Consider the following 27138-nt stretch of genomic DNA (forward strand, 5'->3'; position numbering starts at 1 on the left):
CTACAGGTAAGGCTTCAAGTAAGGCTATACAAATCATAACAGGTAAGGCTTCAAGTAAGACTATACAAATCACAACAGGTAAGGCTTCAAATAAAGTTATACCAATCATAACAGGTAAGGCTTCAAGTAAGACTATACAAATCACAACAGGTAAGGCTTCAAGTAAGACTATACAAATCACAACAGGTAAGGCTTCAAGTAAGGCTATACAAATCATAACAGGTAAGGCTTCAAGTAAGACTATACAAATCACAACAGGTAAGGCTTCAAATAAAGTTATACCAATCACAACAGGTAAGGTAGGCTTCAAATAAAGTTCATACAAATCACAACAGGTAAGGCTTCAAAGTAAAGACTATACAAATCACAACAGGTTAGGCTTCAAGTAAGACTATACAAATCACAACAGGTAAGGCTTCAAAGTAAGACTAATACAAATCACAACAGGTAAGGCTTCAAATAAGTAAGACATACAAATACAACAGGTAAGCTTCAAATAAGACTATACAAATCACAACAGGTAAGGTTTCAAATAAAATAAGACTATACAAATACACAGGTAAGGCTTCAAATAAGCTTACAAATCACAACAGTAAGGCTTCAAATAAGGCTTTACAAATCACAACAGGTAAGGCTTCAAATAAGGCTAAGACAAATCACAACAGGTAAGGCTTCAAGTAAGACTATACAAATTACAACAGGTTAGGCTTCAAATAAGACTATACAAATCACAACAGGTAAGACTTCAAATAAAGTTATACAAATCACAACAGGTAAGGCTTCAAGTACGGCTATACAAATCATAACAGGTTAGGCTTCAAGTAAAATTATACAAATCACTACAGGTAAGGCTTCAAATAAAGTTATACAAATCACAACAGGTAAGACTTCAAATAAGGCTATACAAATCACTACAGGTAAGGCTTCTAATAAAGTTATACAAATCAACAGGTAAGGCTTCAAATAAGACTATACAAATCACAACAGGTAAGGTTTCAAATAAGGCTATACAAATCACAACAGGTAAGGCTTCAAGTAAGACTATACAAATCACAACAGGTAAGGCTTCTAATAAAGTTATACAAATCACAACAGGTAAGGCTTCAAATAAGACTATACAAATCACAACAGGTAAGGCTTCAAATAAAGTTATACAAATCACAGCAGGTAAGGCTTCAAGTAAAGTTATACAAATCACAACAGGTAAGGCTTCAAATAAAGTTATACAAATCACAACAGGTAAGGCTTCAAATAAGGCTATACAAATCACAACAGGTAAGGCTTCAAATAAAGTTATACAAATCACAACAGGTAAGGCTTCAAGTAAGACTATACAAATCACAACAGGTAAGGCTTCAAATAAAGTTATACAAATCACAACAGGTAAGGCTTGAAATAAGACTATACAAATCACAACAGGTAAGGCTTCTAATAAAGTTATACAAATCACAACAGGTAAGTCTTCAAGTAAGGCTATACAAATCATAACAGGTAAGGCTTCAATAAAGTTATACAAATCACAACAGGTAAGGCTTCAAGTAAGCTATACAAATCACAACAGGTAAGGCTTCAAAATAAAGATTATACAAATCACAACAGGTAAGGCTTCAAGTAAACTATACAAATCACAACAGGTAAGGCTTCAAGTAAGATATACAAATCACAACAGGTAAGGCTTCAAGTAAAGTATACAAATCACAACAGGTAAGGCTTCAAATAAAGTTATACAAATCACAACAGGTAAGGCTTCAAATAAGGCTATACAAATCACAACAGGTAAGGCTTCAAATAAAGTTATACAAATCACAACAGGTAAGGCTTCAAATAAGACTATACAAATCACAACAGGTAAGGCTTCAAGTAAGACTATACAAATCACAACAGGTAAGGCTTCAATAAAGTTATACAAATCACAACAGGTAAGGCTTCAAGTAAGACTATACAAATCACAACAGGTAAGGCTTCTAAAAAGTTATACAAATCACAACAGGTAAGGCTTCAAGTAAAGCTATACAAATCACAACAGGTAAGGCTTCAATAAAGTTATACAAATCACAACAGGTAAGGCTTCAAGTAAGACTATACAAATCACAACAGGTAAGGCTTCAAGTAAGACTATACAAATCACAACAGGTAAGGCTTCAAGTAAGACTATACAAATCACAACAGGTAAGGCTTCAGTAAAGTTATACAAATCACAACAGGTAAGGGTTCAAATAACATTAACAAATCACAACAGGTAAGGCTTCAAGTAAGACTATACAAATCACAACAGGTAAGGCTTCAAGTAAGACTATACAAATCACAACAGGTAAGGCTTCAAGTAAGCTTAAGTATACAAATCACAACAGGTAAGGCTTCAAATAAAGTTATACAAATCACAACAGGTAAGGCTTCAAGTAAAGTATACAAATCACAACAGGTAAGGCTTCAAGTAAAGTTATACAAATCACAACAGGTAAGGCTTCAAGTAAGACTATACAAATCACAACAGGTAAGGCTTCAAGTAAGACTATACAAATCACAACAGGTAAGGCTTCAAGTAAGACTATACAAATCAGAACAGGTAAGGCTTCAAATAAAGTTATACAAATCACAACAGGTAAGGCTTCAAGTAAGGCTATACAAATCACAACAGGTAAGGCTTCAAATAAAGATATACAAATCACAACAGGTAAGGCTTCAAGTAAGACTATACAAATCACAACAGGTAAGGCTTCAAGTAAAGTTATACAAATCACTACTGGTAAGGCTTGAAATAAGACTATACAAATCACAACAGGTAAGGCTTCAAATAAGGCTATACAAATCACAACAGGTAAGGCTTCAAATAAGACTATACAAATCACAACAGGTAAGGCTTCTTCAAATAAAGTTAACATAAAATACAAACACAACAGGTAAGGCTTCAAGTAAGACTATACAAATCACAACAGGTAAGGCTTCAAATAAAATTATACAAATCACAACAGGTAAGGCTTCAAATAAGTTATACAAATCACAACAGGTAAGGCTTCAAGTAAGCTATACAAATCACAACAGTAAGGCTTAATAAAGTAAGACATACAAATCACAACAAGGTAAGGCTTCAAATAAAAGCTTATACAAATCACAACAGGTAAGGCTTCAAGTAAGACTATACAAATCACAACAGGTAAGGCTTCAAATAAAGTTATACAAATCACAACAGGTAAGGCTTCAAGTAAAGTTATACAAATCACAACAGGTAAGGCTTCAAATAAAGTTATACAAATCACAACAGGTAAGTCAAGGCTTACAAATCAGTAAGGTTATACAAATCACAACAGGTAAGGCTTCAAATAAGTTATACAAATCACAACAGGTAAGGCTTCAAGTAAAGCTATACAAATCACAACAGGTAAGGCTTCATAAAAATATACAAATCACAACAGGTAAGGCTTCAAAGGCTATACAAATCACAACAGGTAAGGCTTCAAATAAAGTATACAAATCACAACAGGTAAGGCTTCAAATAAGACTATACAAATCACAACAGGTAAGGCTTCAAATAAGGCTATACAAATCACAACAGGTAAGGCTTCAAATAAAGTTATACAAATCACAACAGGTAAGGCTTCAAATAAGACTATACAAATCAGAACAGGTAAGGCTTCAAATAAGGCTATACAAATCACAACAGGTAAGGCTTCAAATAAAGTTATACAAATCACTACAGGTAAGGCTTCAAATAAGACTATACAAATCACAACAGGTAAGGCTTCAAGTAAGACTATACAAATCACAACAGGTAAGGCTTCAAATAAAGTTATACAAATCACAACAGGTAAGGCTTCAAGTAAGACTATACAAATCACAACAGGTAAGGCTTCAAATAAGCTATACAAATCACAACAGGTAAGGCTTCAAGTAAAGACTATACAAATCACAACAGGTAAGGCTTCAAATAAAATATACAAATCACAACAGGTAAGCTTAAATAAAGCTATACAAATCACAACAGGTAAGGCTTCAAATAAGGCTATACAAATCACAACAGGTAAGGCTTCAAATAAAGACTATACAAATCACAACAGGTAAGGCTTCAAATAAGACTATACAAATCACAACAGGTAAGGCTTCTAATAAAGTTATACAAATCACAACAGGTAAGGCTTCAAGTAAGGCTATACAAATCACAACAGGTAAGGCTTCAAATAAAGATAGACAAATCACAACAGGTAAGGCTTCTAATAAAGTTATACAAATCACAACAGGTAAGGCTTCAAGTAAGACTATACAAATCAGAACAGGTAAGGCTTCAAGTAAAGTTATACAAATCACAACAGGTAAGGCTTCAAGTAAAGTTATACAAATCACAACAGGTAAGGCTTCAAATAAAGTTATACAAATCACAACAGGTAAGGCTTCAAGTAAGACTATACAAATCACAACAGGTAAGGCTTCAAATAAGGCTATACAAATCACAACAGGTAAGGCTTCAAATAAAGTTAGACAAATCACAACAGGTAAGGCTTCAAGTAAGACTATACAAATCAGAACAGGTAAGGCTTCAAGTAAAGTTATACAAATCACTACAGGTAAGGCTTCAAGTAAGACTATACAAATCACAACAGGTAAGGCTTCAAGTAAGACTATACAAATCACAACAGGTAAGGCTTCAAGTAAGACTATACAAATCACAACAGGTAAGGCTTCAAATAAAGTTATACAAATCACAACAGGTAAGGCTTCAAGTAAGACTATACAAATCACAACAGGTAAGGCTTCAATAAGACTATACAAATCACAACAGGTAAGGCTTCAAGTAAGACTATACAAATCACAACAGGTAAGGCTTCAAGTAAGACTATACAAATCACAACAGGTAAGGCTTCAATAAAGTTATACAAATCACAACAGGTAAGGCTTCAAGTAAGACTATACAAATCACAACAGGTAAGGCTTCAAGTAAGACTATACAAATCACAACAGGTAAGGCTTCAAGTAAGACTATACAAATCACAACAGGTAAGGCTTCAAGTAAGACTATACAAATCACAACAGGTAAGGCTTCAAGTAAGACTATACAAATCACAACAGGTAAGGCTTCAAGTAAGATTATACAAATCACAACAGGTAAGGCTTCAAGTAAGACTATACAAATCACAACAGGTAAGGCTTCAAGTAAGACTATACAAATCACAACAGGTAAGGCTTCTAATAAAGTTATACAAATCACAACAGGTAAGGCTTCAAGTAAGACTATACAAATCACAACAGGTAAGGCTTCTAATTAAAGCTATACAAATCACAACAGGTAAGGCTTCAAGTAAGACTATACAAATCACAAAAGGTAAGGCTTCAAGTAAGACTATACAAATCACAACAGGTAAGGCTTCAAATAAGAGTTATACAAATCACAACAGGTAAGGCTTCAAGTAAGACTATACAAATCACAACAGGTAAGGCTTCAAGTAAGACTATACAAATCACAACAGGTAAGGCTTCAAGTAAGACTATACAAATCACAACAGGTAAGGCTTCAAGTAAGACTATACAAATCACAACAGGTAAGGCTTCAAGTAAGACTATACAAATCACAACAGGTAAGGCTTCAAATAAAGTACTATACAAATCACAAAACAGGTAAGGCTTCAAGTAAGACTATACAAATCACAACAGGTAAGGCTTCAAATAAAGACTATACAAATCACAACAGGTAAGGCTTCAAATAAGGCTATACAAATCACAACAGGTAAGGCTTCAAATAAAGTTATACAAATCACAACAGGTAAGGCTTCAAATAAGGCTATACAAATCACAACAGGTAAGGCTTCAAATAAAGTTATACAAATCACAACAGGTAAGGCTTCAAGTAAGACTATACAAATCACAACAGGTAAGGCTTCAAATAAAGTTATACAAATCACAACAGGTAAGGCTTCAAGTAAGACTATACAAATCACAACAGGTAAGGCTTCAAGTAAGACTATACAAATCACAACAGGTAAGGCTTCTAATAAAGTTATACAAATCACAACAGGTAAGGCTTCAAGTAAGACTATACAAATCACAACAGGTAAGGCTTCAAGTAAGACTATACAAATCACAACAGGTAAGGCTTCTAATAAAGTTATACAAATCACAACAGGTAAGGCTTCAAGTAAGACTATACAAATCACAACAGGTAAGGCTTCAAATAAAGTTATACAAATCACAACAGGTAAGGCTTCTAATAAAGTTATACAAATCACAACAGGTAAGGCTTCAAGTAAGACTATACAAATCACAACAGGTAAGGCTTCAAGTAAGACTATACAAATCACAACAGGTAAGGCTTCAAGTAAGACTATACAAATCACAACAGGTAAGGCTTCAAGTAAGGCTATACAAATCACAACAGGTAAGGCTTCAAGTAAGACTATACAAATCACAACAGGTAAGGCTTCAAATAAAGTTATACAAATCACAACAGGTAAGGCTTCAAATAAAGTTATACAAATCACAACAGGTAAGGCTTCAAGTAAGACTATACAAATCACAACAGGTAAGGCTTCAAATAAAGTTATACAAATCACAACAGGTAAGGCTTCAAGTAAGACTATACAAATCACAACAGGTAAGGCTTCAAGTAAGACTATACAAATCACAACAGGTAAGGCTTCAAGTAAGACTATACAAATCACAACAGGTAAGGCTTCAAATAAAGTTATACAAATCACAACAGGTAAGGCTTCAAGTAAGACTATACAAATCACAACAGGTAAGGCTTCTAATAAAGTTATACAAATCACAATAGGTAAGGCTTCAAGTAAGACTATACAAATCACAAAAGGTAAGGCTTCAAGTAAGACTATACAAATCACAACAGGTAAGGCTTCAAGTAAGACTATACAAATCACAAAAGGTAAGGCTTCAAGTAAGACTATACAAATCACAACAGGTAAGGCTTCAAGTAAGACTATACAAATCACAACAGGTAAGGCTTCAAGTAAGACTATACAAATCACAACAGGTAAGGCTTCAAGTAAGACTATACAAATCACAACAGGTAAGGCTTCAAGTAAGACTATACAAATCACAACAGGTAAGGCTTCTAATAAAGTTATACAAATCACAACAGGTAAGGCTTCAAGTAAGACTATACAAATCACAACAGGTAAGGCTTCAAGTAAGACTATACAAATCACAACAGGTAAGGCTTCAAGTAAGACTATACAAATCACAACAGGTAAGGCTTCAAGTAAGACTATACAAATCATAACAGGTAAGGCTTCAAGTAAGACTATACAAATCACAACAGGTAAGGCTTCAAATAAAGTTATACAAATCACAACAGGTAAGGCTTCAAGTAAGACTATACAAATCACAACAGGTAAGGCTTCTAATAAAGTTATACAAATCACAACAGGTAAGGCTTCAAGTAAGACTATACAAATCACAACAGGTAAGGCTTCAAGTAAGACTATACAAATCATAACAGGTAAGGCTTCAAGTAAGACTATACAAATCACAACAGGTAAGGCTTCAAGTAAGACTATACAAATCACAACAGGTAAGGCTTCAAGTAAGACTATACAAATCACAACAGGTAAGGCTTCAAGTAAGACTATACAAATCACAACAGGTAAGGCTTCAAGTAAGACTATACAAATCACAACAGGTAAGGCTTCAAATAAAGTTATACAAATCACAACAGGTAAGGCTTCAAATAAAGTTAGACAAATCACAACAGGTAAGGCTTCAAATAAGGCTATACAAATCACAACAGGTAAGGCTTCAAATAAAGATAGACAAATCACAACAGGTAAGGCTTCAAATAAGACTATACAAATCACAACAGGTAAGGCTTCAAAGTAAGACTATACAAATCACAACAGGTAAGGCTTCAAAGTAAGACTATACAAATCACAACAGGTAAGGCTTCAAGTAAGACTATACAAATCACAACAGGTAAGGCTTCTAATAAAGTTATACAAATCACAACAGGTAAGGCTTCAAGTAAGACTATACAAATCACAACAGGTAAGGCTTCAAATAAAGTTATACAAATCACAACAGGTAAGGCTTCAAGTAAGACTATACAAATCACAACAGGTAAGGCTTCAAGTAAGACTATACAAATCACAACAGGTAAGGCTTCAAGTAAGACTATACAAATCACAACAGGTAAGGCTTCAAGTAAAGACAGGCTTCAAATAAAATTATACAAATCACAACAGGTAAGGCTTCAAGTAAGACTATACAAATCACAACAGGTAAGGCTTCAAGTAAGACTATACAAATCACAACAGGTAAGGCTTCAAGTAAGACTATACAAATCACAACAGGTAAGGCTTCAAATAAAGATAGACAAATCACAACAGGTAAGGCTTCAAGTAAGACTATACAAATCACAACAGGTAAGGCTTCAAGTAAAGCTATACAAATCACAACAGGTAAGGCTTCAAGTAAGACTATACAAATCACAACAGGTAAGGCTTCAAGTAAGACTATACAAATCACAACAGGTAAGGCTTCAAATAAAGTTATACAAATCACAACAGGTAAGGCTTCAAGTAAGACTATACAAATCACAACAGGTAAGGCTTCAAGTAAGACTATACAAATCACAACAGGTAAGGCTTCTAATAAAGTTATACAAATCACAACAGGTAAGGCTTCAAATAAGACTATACAAATCACAACAGGTAAGGCTTCAAGTAAGACTATACAAATCACAACAGGTAAGGCTTCTAATAAAGTTATACAAATCACAACAGGTAAGGCTTCAAGTAAGACTATACAAATCACAACAGGTAAGGCTTCAAGTAAAGACTATACAAATCACAACAGGTAAGGCTTCAAGTAAGACTATACAAATCACAACAGGTAAGGCTTCAAGTAAGACTATACAAATCACAACAGGTAAGGCTTCAAATAAACTATACAAATCACAACAGGTAAGGCTTCAAGTAAGACTATACAAATCACAACAGGTAAGGCTTCAAGTAAACTATACAAATCACAACAGGTAAGGCTTCAAATAAGACTATACAAATCACAACAGGTAAGGCTTCAAGTAAGACTATACAAATCACAACAGGTAAGGCTTCAAGTAAGACTATACAAATCACAACAGGTAAGGCTTCAAGTAAGACTATACAAATCACAACAGGTAAGGCTTCTAATAAAGTTATACAAATCACAACAGGTAAGGCTTCAAGTAAGACTATACAAATCACAACAGGTAAGGCTTCAAATAAAGTTATACAAATCACAACAGGTAAGGCTTCAAGTAAGACTATACAAATCACAACAGGTAAGGCTTCAAGTAAGACTATACAAATCACAACAGGTAAGGCTTCAAATAAAGTTATACAAATCACAACAGGTAAGGCTTCAAGTAAGACTATACAAATCACAACAGGTAAGGCTTCAAGTAAGACTATACAAATCACAACAGGTAAGGCTTCAAGTAAGACTATACAAATCACAACAGGTAAGGCTTCAAGTAAGACTATACAAATCACAACAGGTAAGGCTTCAAGTAAGACTATACAAATCACAACAGGTAAGGCTTCAAGTAAGACTATACAAATCACAACAGGTAAGGCTTCAAGTAAGACTATACAAATCACAACAGGTAAGGCTTCAAGTAAGACTATACAAATCACAACAGGTAAGGCTTCAAGTAAGACTATACAAATCACAACAGGTAAGGCTTCAAGTAAGACTATACAAATCACAACAGGTAAGGCTTCAAGTAAGACTATACAAATCACAACAGGTAAGGCTTCAATAAGACTATACAAATCACAACAGGTAAGGCTTCAAATAAGACTATACAAATCACAACAGGTAAGGCTTCAAGTAAAGACTTATACAAATCACAACAGGTAAGGCTTCAAGTAAGACTATACAAATCACAACAGGTAAGGCTTCAAGTAAGACTATACAAATCACAACAGGTAAGGCTTCAATAAAGTTATACAAATCACAACAGGTAAGGCTTCAAGTAAGACTATACAAATCACAACAGGTAAGGCTTCAAATAATAGTTATACAAATCACAACAGGTAAGGCTTCAAGTAAGACTATACAAATCACAACAGGTAAGGCTTCAAATAAAGTTATACAAATCACAACAGGTAAGGCTTCAAGTAAGACTATACAAATCACAACAGGTAAGGCTTCAAGTAAGACTATACAAATCACAACAGGTAAGGCTTCAAGTAAGGCTATACAAATCACAACAGGTAAGGCTTCAAATAAAGTTATACAAATCACAACAGGTAAGGCTTCAAATAAGACTATACAAATCACAACAGGTAAGGCTTCAATAAGCTATACAAATCACAACAGGTAAGGCTTCAAGTAAGCTATACAAATCACAACAGGTAAGGCTTCAAAGTAAACTTATACAAATCACAACAGGTAAGGCTTCAAGTAAGACTATACAAATCACAACAGGTAAGGCTTCAAGTAAGGACTATACAAATCACAACAGGTAAGGCTTCAAGTAAAGACTATACAAATCACAACAGGTAAGGCTTCAAGTAAGACTATACAAATCACAACAGGTAAGGCTTCAAATAAAGATATACAAATCACAACAGGTAAGGCTTCAAGTAAGACTATACAAATCACAACAGGTAAGGCTTCAAGTAAGACTATACAAATCACAACAGGTAAGGTAAGGCAACAGGAGCTAATAAAGTTATACAAATCACAACAGGTAAGGCTTCAAGTAAACTATACAAATCACAACAGGTAAGGCTTCAAGTAAGACTATACAAATCACAACAGGTAAGGCTTCAAATAAAGACTATACAAATCACAACAGGTAAGGCTTCAAAGTAAGACTATACAAATCACAACAGGTAAGGCTTCAATAAAGACTATACAAATCACAACAGGTAAGGCTTCAAGTAAGACTATACAAATCACAACAGGTAAGGCTTCAAGTAAGTTATACAAATCACAACAGGTAAGGCTTCAAATAAGACTATACAAATCACAACAGGTAAGGCTTCAAGTAAGACTATACAAATCACAACAGGTAAGGCTTCAAGTAAGACTATACAAATCACAACAGGTAAGGCTTCAAGTAAGACTATACAAATCACAACAGGTAAGGCTTCAAGTAAAGTTATACAAATCACAACAGGTAAGGCTTCAAGTAAGACTATACAAATCACAACAGGTAAGGCTTCAAATAAATTATACAAATCACAACAGGTAAGGCTTCAAATAAAGTTATACAAATCACAACAGGTAAGGCTTCAAGTAAGACTATACAAATCACAACAGGTAAGGCTTCAATAAAGTATACAAATCACAACAGGTAAGGCTTCAATAAGCTTTATAAAATCACAACAGGTAAGGCTTCAAGTAAGACTATACAAATCACAACAGGTAAGGCTTCTAATAAAGTTATACAAATCACAACAGGTAAGGCTTCAAGTAAGACTATACAAATCACAAACAGGTAAGGCTTCAAGTAAAGTTATACAAATCACAACAGGTAAGGCTTCAAATAAGACTATACAAATCACAACAGGTAAGGCTTCAAGTAAGACTATACAAATCACAACAGGTAAGGCTTCAAGTAAGACTATACAAATCACAACAGGTAAGGCTTCTAATAAAGTTATACAAATCACACAACAGGTAAGGCTTCAAGTAAGACTATACAAATCACAACAGGTAAGGCTTCAAGTAAGACTATACAAATCATAACAGGTAAGGCTTCAAGTAAGACTATACAAATCACAACAGGTAAGGCTTCAAAGTAAAGTTATACAAATCACAACAGGTAAGGCTTCAAGTAAGACTATACAAATCACAACAGGTAAGGCTTCAAGTAAGACTATACAAATCACAACAGGTAAGGCTTCAAGTAAGACTATACAAATCACAACAGGTAAGGCTTCAATAAACTATACAAATCACAACAGGTAAGGCTTCAAGTAAGACTATACAAATCACAACAGGTAAGGCTTCAAATAAGACTATACAAATCACAACAGGTAAGGCTTCAAATAAGACTATACAAATCACAACAGGTAAGGCTTCAATAAGACTATACAAATCACAACAGGTAAGGCTTCAAGTAAGACTATACAAATCACAACAGGTAAGGCTTCAAAGTAAGACTATACAAATCACAACAGGTAAGGCTTCAAGTAAGACTATACAAATCAACAGGTAAGGCTTCAAATAAGCTATACAAATCACAACAGGTAAGGCTTCAAGTAAAGTTATACAAATCACAACAGGTAAGGCTTCAAGTAAGACTATACAAATCACAACAGGTAAGGCTTCAATAAAGCTATACAAATCACAACAGGTAAGGCTTCAAGTAAGACTATACAAATCACAACAGGTAAGGCTTCAAGTAAGACTATACAAATCACAACAGGTAAGGCTTCTAATAAAGTTATACAAATCACAACAGGTAAGGCTTCAAGTAAGACTATACAAATCAACAGGTAAGGCTTCAAGTAAGACTATACAAATCACAACAGGTAAGGCTTCAAGTAAGACTATACAAATCACAACAGGTAAGGCTTCAAAGTAAGAGACTATACAAATCACAACAGGTAAGGCTTCAAGTAAGACTATACAAATCACAACAGGTAAGGCTTCTAATAAAGTTATACAAATCACAACAGGTAAGGCTTCAAGTAAGACTATACAAATCACAACAGGTAAGGCTTCAAGTAAGACTATACAAATCACAACAGGTAAGGCTTCAAGTAAGACTATACAAATCACAACAGGTAAGGCTTCAAGTAAGACTATACAAATCACAACAGGTAAGGCTTCAAGTAAGACTATACAAATCACAACAGGTAAGGCTTCAAATAAGACTATACAAATCACAACAGGTAAGGCTTCAAGTAAGACTATACAAATCACAACAGGTAAGGCTTCAAGTAAGACTATACAAATCACAACAGGTAAGGCTTCAAGTAAGACTATACAAATCACAACAGGTAAGGCTTCAAGTAAGACTATACAAATCACAACAGGTAAGGCTTCAAGTAAGACTATACAAATCACAACAGGTAAGGCTTCTAATAAAGTTATACAAATCACAACAGGTAAGGCTTCAAGTAAGACTATACAAATCACAACAGGTAAGGCTTCAAGTAAGACTATACAAATCACAACAGGTAAGGCTTCAAGTAAGACTATACAAATCACAACAGGTAAGGCTTCAAGTAAGACTATACAAATCACAACAGGTAAGGCTTCAAGTAAGACTATACAAATCACAACAGGTAAGGCTTCAAATAAGACTATACAAATCACAACAGGTAAGGCTTCAAGTAAGACTATACAAATCACAACAGGTAAGGCTTCAAGTAAGACTATACAAATCACAACAGGTAAGGCTTCAAGTAAGACTATACAAATCACAACAGGTAAGGCTTCAAGTAAGACTATACAAATCACAACAGGTAAGGCTTCAAGTAAGACTATACAAATCACAACAGGTAAGGCTTCAATAAGACTATACAAATCACAACAGGTAAGGCTTCAAGTAAGACTATACAAATCACAACAGGTAAGGCTTCAAGTAAGACTATACAAATCACAACAGGTAAGGCTTCAAGTAAGACTATACAAATCACAACAGGTAAGGCTTCAAGTAAGTTATACAAATCACAACAGGTAAGGCTTCAAGTAAGACTATACAAATCACAACAGGTAAGGCTTCTAAGTAAGACTATACAAATCACAACAGGTAAGGCTTCAAGTAAGACTATACAAATCACAACAGGTAAGGCTTCAAGTAAGACTATACAAATCACAACAGGTAAGGCTTCTAAGTAAGACTATACAAATCACAACAGGTAAGGCTTCAAGTAAGACTATACAAATCACAACAGGTAAGGCTTCAAGTAAGACTTATACAAATCACAACAGGTAAGGCTTCAAGTAAGACTATACAAATCACAACAGGTAAGGCTTCAAATAAGACTATACAAATCACAACAGGTAAGGCTTCAAGTAAGACTATACAAATCACAACAGGTAAGGCTTCAAGTAAGACTATACAAATCACAACAGGTAAGGCTTCAAGTAAAGACTATACAAATCACAACAGGTAAGGCTTCAAGTAAGACTATACAAATCACAACAGGTAAGGCTTCAAGTAAGACTATACAAATCACAACAGGTAAGGCTTCAAGTAAGGAGTTATACAAATCACAACAGGTAAGGCTTCAAGTAAGACTATACAAATCACAACAGGTAAGGCTTCAAGTAAGACTATACAAATCACAACAGGTAAGGCTTCTAAGTAAGACTATACAAATCACAACAGGTAAGGCTTCAAGTAAGACTATACAAATCACAACAGGTAAGGCTTCAAGTAAGACTATACAAATCACAACAGGTAAGGCTTCTAATAAAGTTATACAAATCACAACAGGTAAGGCTTCAAGTAAGACTATACAAATCACAACAGGTAAGGCTTCAAGTAAGACTATACAAATCACAACAGGGTAAGACTATACAAATCACAACAGGTAAGGCTTCAATAAGACTATACAAATCACAACAGGTAAGGCTTCTAATAAAGTTATACAAATCACAACAGGTAAGGCTTCAAGTAAGACTATACAAATCACAACAGGTAAGGCTTCAAGTAAGACTATACAAATCACAACAGGTAAGGCTTCAAGTAAGACTATACAAATCACAACAGGTAAGGCTTCTAATAACTATACAAATCACAACAGGTAAGGCTTCAAGTAAGACTATACAAATCACAACAGGTAAGGCTTCTAAGTAAGGCTTCTAATAAATTACAAATCACAACAGGTAAGGCTTCAAGTAAGACTATACAAATCACAACAGGTAAGGCTTCAAGTAAGACTATACAAATCACAACAGGTAAGGCTTCAAATAAGACTATACATATCAAAACAGTTAATTACTCCTTTTTGTAAGGCCTAACTAGTTCTGTTCTCAATAGATTGTCTTCTTAGTTTAGTTATTCAAATTTTTCATGGGTACTGCACAAGAGTGTCAGATGACATGGAGTGTGTCAGTATGATATGGAGTGTGTCAGTATGACATGGAGTGTGTCAGTTTGACATGGAGTGTGTCAGTATGATATGGAGTGTGTCAGTGGATTATGATATGGAGTTTGTCAGTATGATATGGAGTGTGTCAGTTTGACATGGAGTGTGTCAGTATGACATGGAGTGTGTCAGTATGACATGGAGTGTGTCAGTATGAACATGGAGTGTGTCAGTATGACATGGAGTGTGTCTGTTTGATATGGAGTGTGTCAGTATGATATGGAGTTTGTCATTATGTATGGAGTGTGTCAGTATGACATGGAGTGTGTCAGTTTGACATGGAGTGTGTCAGTATGACATGGAGTGTGTCAGTATGACATGGAGTTGTGTCAGTATGATATGGAGTGTGTCAGTATGACATGGAGTGTGTCAGTATGATATGGAGTGTGTCAGTATGACATGGAGTGTGTCAGTATGATATGGAGTGTGTCAGTATGACATGGAGATGTGTGTCAGTATGACATGGAGTGTGTCAGTATGACATGGAGTGTGTCAGTATGACATGGAGTGTGTCAGTATGATATCAGTGTCAGTATGACATGGAGTGTGTCAGTATGATATGGAGTGTGTCAGTATGATATGGAGTGTGTCAGTATGACATGGAGTGTGTCAGTATGACATGTAGTGTGTCAGTATGATATGGAGTGTGTCAGTATGATATGGAGTGTGTCAGTATGACATGGAGTGTGTCAGTATGATATGGAGTGTGTCAGTATGATATGGAGTGTGTCAGTATGACATGGAGTGTGTCAGTATGACATGGAGTGTGTCAGTATGACATGGAGTGTGTCAGTATGACATGGAGTTTGTCAGTATGACATGGAGTGTGTCAGTATGACATGGAGTGTGTCAGTATGATATGGAGTGTGTCAGTATGACATGGAGTGTGTCAGTATGATATGGAGTGTGTCAGTATGATATGGAGTGTGTCAGTATGACATGGAGTGTGTCAGTATGATATGGAGTGTGTCAGTATGACATGGAGTGTGTCAGTATGATATGGAGTGTGTCAGTATGATATGGAGTGTGTCAGTATGATATGGAGTGTGTCAGTATGATATGGAGTGTGTCAGTATGACATGGAGTGTGTCAGTATGATATGGAGTGTGTCAGTATGATATGGAGTGTGTCAGTATGACATGGAGTGTGTCAGTATGATATGGAGTGTGTCAGTATGATATGGAGTGTGTCAGTATGACATGGAGTGTGTCAGTATGACATGGAGTGTGTCAGTATGACATGGAGTGTGTCAGTTGAATGTGTGTCAGTATGATATGGAGTGTGTCAGTATGACATGGATGGGTGTGTCAGTATGACATGGAGTGTGTCAGTATGACATGGAGTGTGTCAGTATGACATGGAGTGTGTCAGTATGATATGGAGTGTGTCAGTATGACATGGAGTGTGTCAGTATGATATGGAGTGTGTCAGTATGATATGGAGTGTCAGTATGATATGGAGTGTGTCAGTATGACATGGAGTGTGTCAGTATGACATGGAATGTGTCAGTATGATATGGAGTGTGTCAGTATGACATGGAGTGTGTCAGTATGATATGGAGTGTGTCAGTATGATATGGAGTGTGTCAGTATGATATGGAGTGTGTCAGTATGATATGGAGTGTGTCAGTATGATATGGAGTGTGTCAGTATGATATGGAGTGTGTCAGTATGACATGGAGTGTGTCAGTATGACATGGAGTGTGTCAGTATGACATGGAGTGTGTCAGTATGATATGGAGTGTGTCAGTATGACATGGAGTGTGTCAGTTTGTGAGTTGTCAGTATGATATGGAGTGTGTCAGTATGATATGGAGTGTGTCAGTATGAATGGAGTGTGTCAGTATGACATGGAGTGTGTCAGTATGATATGGAGTGTGTCAGTTTGACATGGAGTTTGTCAGTTTGACATGGAGTGTGTCAGTATGACATGGAGTGTGTCAGTATGATATGGAGTGTGTCAGTATGACATGGAGTGTGTCAGTATGATATGGAGTGTGTCAGTATGATATGGAGTGTGTCAGTATGATATGGAGTGTGTCAGTATGATATGGAGTGTGTCAGTATGATATGGAGTGTGTCAGTATGATATGGAGTGTGTCAGTATGATATGGAGTGTGTCAGTATGATATGGAGTGTGTCAGTATGATATGGAGTTTGTCAGTATGATATGGAGTGTGTCAGTATGACATGGAGTGTGTCAGTATGATATGGAGTGTGTCAGTATGACATGGAGTTTGTCAGTTTGACGTGGTGTGTCAGTATGATATGGAGTGTGTCAGTATGATATGGAGTGTGTCAGTATGATATGGAGTGTGTCAGTATGATATGGAGTTTGTCAGTATGATATGGAGTGTGTCAGTATGACATGGAGTGTGTCAGTATGACATGGAGTGTGTCAGTATGATATGGAGTGTGTCAGTTTGACATGGAGTGTGTCAGTATGACATGGAGTGTGTCAGTATGATATGGAGTGTGTCAGTATGATATGGAGTGTGTCAGTATGATATGGAGTGTGTCAGTATGATATGGAGTGTGTCAGTATGATATGGAGTGTGTCAGTATGATATGGAGTGTGTCAGTATGATATGGAGTGTGTCAGTATGGATATGGAGTGTGTCAGTATGATATGGAGTGTGTCAGTATGATATGGAGTGTGTCAGTATGATATGGAGTGTGTCAGTATGACATGGAGTGTGTCAGTTTGACATGGAGTGTGTCAGTATGACATGGAGTGTGTCAGTATGATATGGAGTGTGTCAGTATGACATGGAGTGTGTCAGTATGATATGGAGTGTGTCAGTATGATATGGAGTGTGTCAGTATGATATGGAGTGTGTCAGTATGATATGGAGTGTGTCAGTATGACATGGAGTGTGTCAGTATGATATGGAGTGTGTCAGTATGATATGGAGTGTGTCAGTATGACATGGAAGTGTCAGTTTGACATGGAATTTGTCAGTATGACATGGAGTTTGTCAGTTTGATATGGAGTGTGTCAGTATGACATGGAGTGTGTCAGTATGACATGGAGTGTGTCAGTATGACATGGAGTGTGTCAGTATGATATGGAGTGTGTCAGTATGATATGGAGTGTGTCAGTATGACATGGAGTGTGTCAGTATGATATGGAGTGTGTCAGTATGACATGGAGTGTGTCAGTATGATATGGAGTGTGTCAGTATGATATGGAGTGTGTCAGTATGATATGGAGTGTGTCAGTATGATATGGAGTGTGTCAGTATGATATGGAGTGTGTCAGTATGACATGGAGTGTGTCAGTATGACATGGAGTGTGTCAGTATGATATGGAGTGTGTCAGTATGACATGGAGTGTGTCAGTATGACATGGAGTGTGTCAGTATGATATGGAGTGTGTCAGTATGATATGGAGTGTGTCAGTATGACATGGAGTGTGTCAGTATGATATGGAGTGTGTCAGTATGATATGGAGTGTGTCAGTATGATATGGAGTGTGTCAGTATGACATGGAGTGTGTCAGTATGATATGGAGTGTGTCAGTATGACATGGAGTGTGTCAGTATGATATGGAGTGTGTCAGTATGATATGGAGTGTGTCAGTATGACATGGAGTGTGTCAGTATGATATGGAGTGTGTCAGTATGATATGGAGTGTGTCAGTATGACATGGAGTGTGTCAGTATGATATGGAGTGTGTCAGTATGATATGGAGTGTGTCAGTATGACATGGAGTGTGTCAGTATGATATGGAGTGTGTCAGTATGATATGGAGTGTGTCAGTATGATATGGAGTGTGTCAGTATGATATGGAGTGTGTCAGTATGATATGGAGTGTGTCAGTATGACATGGAGTGTGTCAGTATGACATGGAGTGTGTCAGTATGATATGGAGTGTGTCAGTATGATATGGAGTGTGTCAGTATGATATGGAGTGTGTCAGTATGAATGGAGTGTGTCAGTATGATATGGAGTGTGTCAGTATGATATGGAGTTTGTCAGTATGATATGGAGTGTGTCAGTATGATATGGAGTGTGTCAGTATGACATGGAGTGTGTCAGTATGATATGGAGTGTGTCAGTATGATATGGAGTGTGTCAGTATGATATGGAGTGTGTCAGTATGACATGGAGTGTGTCAGTATGATATGGAGTGTGTCAGTATGACATGGAGTGTGTCAGTATGACATGGAGTGTGTCAGTATGATATGGAGTGTGTCAGTATGATATGGAGTGTGTCAGTATGATATGGAGTGTGTCAGTATGATATGGAGTGTGTCAGTATGACATGGAGTGTGTCAGTATGATATGGAGTGTGTCAGTATGATATGGAGTGTGTCAGTATGACATGGAGTGTGTCAGTATGACATGGGAGTGTCAGTATGATATGGAGTGTGTCAGTATGATATGGAGTGTGTCAGTATGACATGGAGTGTGTCAGTATGATATGGAGTGTGTCAGTATGACATGGAGTGTGTCAGTATGATATGGAGTGTGTCAGTATGATATGGAGTGTGTCAGTATGACATGGAGTGTGTCAGTATGATATGGAGTGTGTCAGTATGATATGGAGTGTGTCAGTATGATATGGAGTGTGTCAGTATGATATGGAGTGTGTGTCAGTATGACATGGAGTGTGTCAGTATGATATGGAGTGTGTCAGTATGATATGGAGTGTGTCAGTATGACATGGAGTTTGTCAGTATGACATGGAGTGTGTCAGTATGACATGGAGTGTGTCAGTATGACATGGAGTGTGTCAGTATGACATGGAGTGTGTCAGTATGATATGGAGTGTGTCAGTATGATATGGAGTGTGTCAGTTATGATATGGAGTGTGTCAGTATGATATGGAGTGTGTGTGTCAGTATGATATGGAGTGTGTCAGTATGACATGGAGTGTGTCAGTATGATATGGAGTGTGTCAGTATGACATGGAGTTTGTCAGTATGACATGGAGTGTGTCAGTATGATATGGAGTGTGTCAGTATGATATGGAGTGTGTGTCAGTATGACATGGAGTGTGTCAGTATGACATGGAGTGTGTCAGTATGACATATGGAGTTTGTCAGTATGATATGGAGTGTGTCAGTATGACATGGAGTGTGTCAGTATGATATGGAGTGTGTCAGTATGACATGGAGTGTGTCAGTATGATATGGAGTGTGTCAGTATGATATGGAGTGTGTCAGTATGATATGGAGTGTGTCAGTATGATATGGAGTGTGTCAGTATGATATGGAGTGTGTCAGTATGATATGGAGTGTGTCAGTATGATATGGAGTGTGTCAGTATGACATGGAGTGTGTCAGTATGACATGGAGTGTGTCAGTATGATATGGAGTGTGTCAGTATGATATGGAGTGTGTCAGTATGACATGGAGTGTGTCAGTATGATATGGAGTGTGTCAGTATGACATGGAGTGTGTCAGTATGACATGGAGTGTGTCAGTATGATATGGAGTGTGTCAGTTTGACATGGAGTGTGTCAGTATGATATGGAGTGTGTCAGTATGATATGGAGTGTGTCAGTATGATATGGAGTGTGTCAGTATGACATGGAGTGTGTCAGTATGATATGGAGTGTGTCAGTATGATATGGAGTGTGTCAGTATGACATGGAGTGTGTCAGTATGACATGGAGTGTGTCAGTATGATATGGAGTGTGTCAGTATGATATGGAGTGTGTCAGTATGATATGGAGTGTGTCAGTATGACATGGAGTGTGTCAGTATGACATGGAGTGTGTCAGTATGACATGGAGTGTGTCAGTATGACATGGAGTGTGTCAGTATGATATGGAGTGTGTCAGTATGATATGGAGTGTGTCAGTATGATATGGAGTGTGTCAGTATGATATGGAGTGTGTCAGTATGATATGGAGTGTGTCAGTATGATATGGAGTGTGTCAGTATGACATGGAGTGTGTCAGTATGACATGGAGTGTGTCAGTATGACATGGAGTGTGTCAGTATGATATGGAGTGTGTCAGTATGACATGGAGTGTGTCAGTATGACATGGAGTGTGTCAGTATGATATGGAGTGTGTCAGTATGATATGGAGTGTGTCAGTATGACATGGAGTGTGTCAGTATGATATGGAGTGTGTCAGTATGATATGGAGTGTGTCAGTATGATATGGAGTGTGTCAGTATGATATGGAGTGTGTCAGTATGATATGGAGTGTGTCAGTATGACATGGAGTGTGTCAGTATGACATGGAGTGTGTCAGTATGACATGGAGTGTGTCAGTATGACATGGAGTGTGTCAGTATGACATGGAGTGTGTCAGTATGATATGGAGTGTGTCAGTATGATATGGAGTGTGTCAGTATGACATGGAGTGTGTCAGTATGACATGGAGTGTGTCAGTATGATATGGAGTGTGTCAGTATGACATGGAGTGTGTCAGTATGACATGGAGTGTGTCAGTATGATATGGAGTGTGTCAGTATGATATGGAGTGTGTCAGTATGACATGGAGTGTGTCAGTATGATATGGAGTGTGTCAGTATGATATGGAGTGTGTCAGTTTGATATGGAGTGTGTCAGTATGATATGGAGTGTGTCAGTATGATATGGAGTGTGTCAGTATGATATGGAGTGTGTCAGTATGATATGGAGTGTGTCAGTATGATATGGAGTGTGTCAGTATGACATGGAGTGTGTCAGTATGACATGGAGTGTGTCAGTATGATATGGAGTGTGTCAGTATGACATGGAGTGTGTCAGTATGACATGGAGTGTGTCAGTATGACATGGAGTGTGTCAGTATGATATGGAGTGTGTCAGTATGATATGGAGTGTGTCAGTATGATATGGAGTGTGTCAGTATGACATGGAGTGTGTCAGTATGATATGGAGTGTGTCAGTATGACATGGAGTGTGTCATGTATGATATGGAGTGTGTCAGTATGACATGGAGTTTGTCAGTATGACATGGAGTGTGTCAGTATGATATGGAGTGTGTCAGTATGACATGGAGTGTGTCAGTATGACATGGAGTGTGTCAGTATGATATGGAGTGTGTCAGTATGATATGGAGTGTGTCAGTATGATATGGAGTGTGTCAGTATGACATGGAGTGTGTCAGTATGATATGGAGTGTGTCAGTATGATATGGAGTGTGTCAGTATGATATGGAGTGTGTCAGTATGATATGGAGTGTGTCAGTATGATATGGAGTGTGTCAGTATGACATGGAGTGTGTCAGTATGACATGGAGTGTGTCAGTATGACATGGAGTTTGTCAGTATGACATGGAGTGTGTCAGTATGACATGGAGTGTGTCAGTATGATATGGAGTGTGTCAGTATGACATGGAGTTTGTCAGTATGATATGGAGTGTGTCAGTATGATATGGAGTGTGTCAGTATGACATGGAGTGTGTCAGTATGATATGGAGTGTGTCAGTATGACATGGAGTGTGTCAGTATGATATGGAGTGTGTCAGTATGACATGGAGTGTGTCAGTATGATATGGAGTGTGTCAGTATGATATGGAGTGTGTCAGTATGACATGGAGTGTGTCAGTGTTTGACATGGAGTGTGTCAGTATGACATGGAGTGTGTCAGTATGACATGGAGTGTGTCAGTATGATATGGAGTGTGTCAGTATGACATGGAGTGTGTCAGTATGATATGGAGTGTGTCAGTATGATATGGAGTGTGTCAGTATGATATGGAGTGTGTCAGTATGATATGGAGTGTGTCAGTATGATATGGAGTGTGTCAGTATGATATGGAGTGTGTCAGTATGATATGGAGTGTGTCAGTATGACATGGAGTGTGTCAGTATGATATGGAGTGTGTCAGTATGACATGGAGTGTGTCAGTATGACATGGAGTGTGTCAGTATGATATGGAGTGTGTCAGTATGATATGGAGTGTGTCAGTATGATATGGAGTGTGTGTGTCAGTATGACATGGAGTGTGTCAGTATGACATGAAGTGTGTCAGTATGATATGGAGTGTGTCAGTATGATATGGAGTGTGTCAGTATGATATGGAGTGTGTCAGTATGATATGGAGTGTGTCAGTATGACATGGAGTGTGTCAGTATGATATGGAGTGTGTCAGTATGACATGGAGTGTGTCAGTATGACATGGAGTGTGTCAGTATGATATGGAGTGTGTCAGTATGACATGGAGTGTGTCAGTATGATATGGAGTGTGTCAGTATGATATGGAGTGTGTGTGTCAGTATGACATGGAGTGTGTCAGTATGATATGGAGTGTGTCAGTATGATATGGAGTGTGTCAGTATGATATGGAGTGTGTCAGTATGACATGGAGTGTGTCAGTATGATATGGAGTGTGTCAGTATGATATGGAGTGTGTCAGTATGACATGGAGTGTGTCAGTATGATATGGAGTGTGTCAGTATGACATGGAGTGTGTCAGTATGACATGGAGTGTGTCAGTATGACATGGAGTGTGTCAGTATGATATGGAGTGTGTCAGTATGATATGGAGTGTGTCAGTATGACATGGAGTGTGTCAGTATGACATGGAGTGTGTCAGTATGACATGGAGTGTGTCAGTATGACATGGAGTGTGTCAGTATGATATGGAGTGTGTCAGTATGATATGGAGTGTGTCAGTATGATATGGAGTGTGTCAGTATGACATGGAGTGTGTCAGTATGATATGGAGTGTGTCAGTATGATATGGAGTGTGTCAGTATGATATGGAGTGTGTCAGTATGATATGGAGTGTGTCAGTATGATATGGAGTGTGTCAGTATGATATGGAGTGTGTCAGTATGATATGGAGTGTGTCAGTATGATATGGAGTGTGTCAGTATGATATGGAGTGTGTCAGTATGATATGGAGTGTGTCAGTATGATATGGAGTGTGTGTGTCAGTATGACATGGAGTGTGTCAGTATGACATGAAGTGTGTCAGTATGATATGGAGTGTGTCAGTATGATATGGAGTGTGTCAGTATGATATGGAGTGTGTCAGTATGATATGGAGTGTGTCAGTATGATATGGAGTGTGTCAGTATGATATGGAGTGTGTCAGTATGACATGGAGTGTGTCAGTATGACATGGAGTGTGTCAGTATGATATGGAGTGTGTCAGTATGATATGGAGTGTGTCAGTATGATATGGAGTGTGTCAGTATGACATGGAGTGTGTCAGTATGACATGGAGTGTGTCAGTATGATATGGAGTGTGTCAGTATGATATGGAGTGTGTCAGTATGACATGGAGTGTGTCAGTATGATATGGAGTGTGTCAGTATGACATGGAGTGTGTCAGTATGACATGGAGTGTGTCAGTATGATATGGAGTGTGTCAGTATGATATGGAGTGTGTCAGTATGATATGGAGTCAGTGTCAGTATGTCAGTATGGAGTGTGTCAGTATGACATGGAGTGTGTCAGTATGATATGGAGTGTGTCAGTATGACATGGAGTGTGTCAGTATGATATGGAGTGTGTCAGTATGACATGGAGTGTGTCAGTATGACATGGAGTGTGTCAGTATGACATGGAGTGTGTCAGTATGATATGGAGTGTGTCAGTATGATATGGAGTGTGTCAGTATGATATGGAGTGTGTCAGTATGACATGGAGTGTGTCAGTTTGACATGGAGTGTGTCAGTATGACATGGAGTGTGTCAGTATGATATGGAGTGTGTCAGTATGACATGGAGTGTGTCAGTATGATATGGAGTGTGTCAGTATGACATGGAGTGTGTCAGTATGACATGGAGTGTGTCAGTATGATATGGAGTGTGTCAGTATGATATGGAGTGTGTCAGTATGATATGGAGTGTGTCAGTATGATATGGAGTGTGTCAGTATGATATGGAGTGTGTCAGTATGACATGGAGTGTGTCAGTATGACATGGAGTGTGTCAGTATGACATGGAGTGTGTCAGTATGATATGGAGTGTGTCAGTATGATATGGAGTGTGTCAGTATGACATGGAGTGTGTCAGTATGACATGGAGTGTGTCAGTATGACATGGAGTGTGTCAGTATGATATGGAGTGTGTCAGTATGATATGGAGTGTGTCAGTATGACATGGAGTGTGTCAGTATGATATGGAGTGTGTCAGTATGATATGGAGTGTGTCAGTATGACATGGAGTGTGTCAGTATGACATGGAGTGTGTCAGTATGATATGGAGTGTGTCAGTATGACATGGAGTGTGTCAGTATGATATGGAGTGTGTCAGTATGATATGGAGTGTGTCAGTATGACATGGAGTGTGTCAGTATGATATGGAGGGTGTCAGTATGATATGGAGTGTGTCAGTTTGACATGGAGTGTGTCAGTATGATATGGAGTATGTCAGTATGACATGGAGTGTCAGTATGATATGGAGTGTGTCAGTATGATATGGAGTGTGTCAGTATGACATGGAGTGTGTCAGTATGATATGGAGTGTGTCAGTATGACATGGAGTGTGTCAGTATGACATGGAGTGTGTCAGTATGACATGGAGTTTGTCAGTATTATATGGAGTGTGTCAGTATGATATGGAGTTTGTCAGTTTGACATGGAGTGTGTCAGTATGACATGGAGTGTGTCAGTATGATATGGAGTGTGTCAGTATGATATGGAGTGTGTCAGTATGATATGGAGTGTGTCAGTATGATATGGAGTGTGTCAGTATGATATGGAGTGTGTCAGTATGATATGGAGTGTGTCAGTATGATATGGAGTGTGTCAGTATGATATGGAGTGTGTCAGTATGACATGGAGTGTGTCAGTATGATATGGAGTGTGTCAGTATGATATGGAGTGTGTCAGTATGATATGGAGTGTGTCAGTATGATATGGAGTGTGTCAGTATGATATGGAGTGTGTCAGTATGACATGGAGTGTGTCAGTATGACATGGAGTGTGTCAGTATGATATGGAGTGTGTCAGTATGATATGGAGTGTGTCAGTATGACATGGAGTGTGTCAGTATGATATGGAGTGTGTCAGTATGATATGGAGTGTGTCAGTATGACATGGAGTGTGTCAGTATGATATGGAGTGTGTCAGTATGATATGGAGTGTGTCAGTATGATATGGAGTGTGTCAGTATGATATGGAGTGTGTCAGTATGACATGGAGTGTGTCAGTATGATATGGAGTGTGTCAGTATGATATGGAGTGTGTCAGTATGACATGGAGTGTGTCAGTATGACATGGAGTGTGTGTGTCAGTATGATATGGAGTGTGTCAGTATGACATGGAGTGTGTCAGTATGATATGGAGTGTGTCAGTATGATATGGAGTGTGTCAGTATGATATGGAGTGTGTCAGTATGATATGGAGTGTGTCAGTATGACATGGAGTGTGTCAGTATGACATGGAGTGTGTCAGTATGATATGGAGTGTGTCAGTATGACATGGAGTGTGTCAGTATGATATGGAGTGTGTCAGTATGATATGGAGTGTGTCAGTATGACATGGAGTGTGTCAGTATGACATGGAGTGTGTCAGTATGATATGGAGTGTGTCAGTATGACATGGAGTGTGTCAGTATGATATGGAGTGTGTCAGTATGATATGGAGTGTGTCAGTATGATATGGAGTGTGTCAGTATGATATGGAGTGTGTCAGTATGACATGGAGTGTGTCAGTATGACATGGAGTGTGTCAGTATGACATGGAGTGTGTCAGTTTGACATGGAGTGTGTCAGTATGACATGGAGTGTGTCAGTATGATATGGAGTGTGTCAGTATGATATGGAGTGTGTCAGTATGATATGGAGTGTGTCAGTATGACATGGAGTGTGTCAGTATGATATGGAGTGTGTCAGTATGACATGGAGTGTGTCAGTATGATATGGAGTGTGTCAGTATGATATGGAGTGTGTCAGTATGATATGGAGTGTGTCAGTATGACATGGAGTGTGTCAGTATGATATGGAGTGTGTCAGTATGACATGGAGTGTGTCAGTATGACATGGAGTGTGTCAGTATGATATGGAGTGTGTCAGTATGATATGGAGTGTGTCAGTATGATATGGAGTGTGTCAGTATGATATGGAGTGTGTCAGTATGATATGGAGTGTGTCAGTATGACATGGAGTGTGTCAGTATGACAATGGAGTGTGTCAGTATGATATGGAGTGTGTCAGTATGACATGGAGTGTGTCAGTATG

General features: G+C 37.7%; 1 protein-coding gene across 1 annotated transcript in view; it reads left to right on the forward strand.

Moving 5' to 3' along the window:
• The window catches only part of LOC138322345 (guanine nucleotide-binding protein-like 1), a 109946-nt gene that overhangs the window by 65746 nt on the left and 17062 nt on the right, over positions 1-27138 (forward strand). The gene's annotated exons all lie outside the window — the stretch shown is intronic.

Source organism: Argopecten irradians, chromosome 4 (genome assembly GCF_041381155.1).
Source record: "Argopecten irradians isolate NY chromosome 4, Ai_NY, whole genome shotgun sequence".
Lineage (NCBI taxonomy): Eukaryota > Metazoa > Mollusca > Bivalvia > Pectinida > Pectinidae > Argopecten > Argopecten irradians.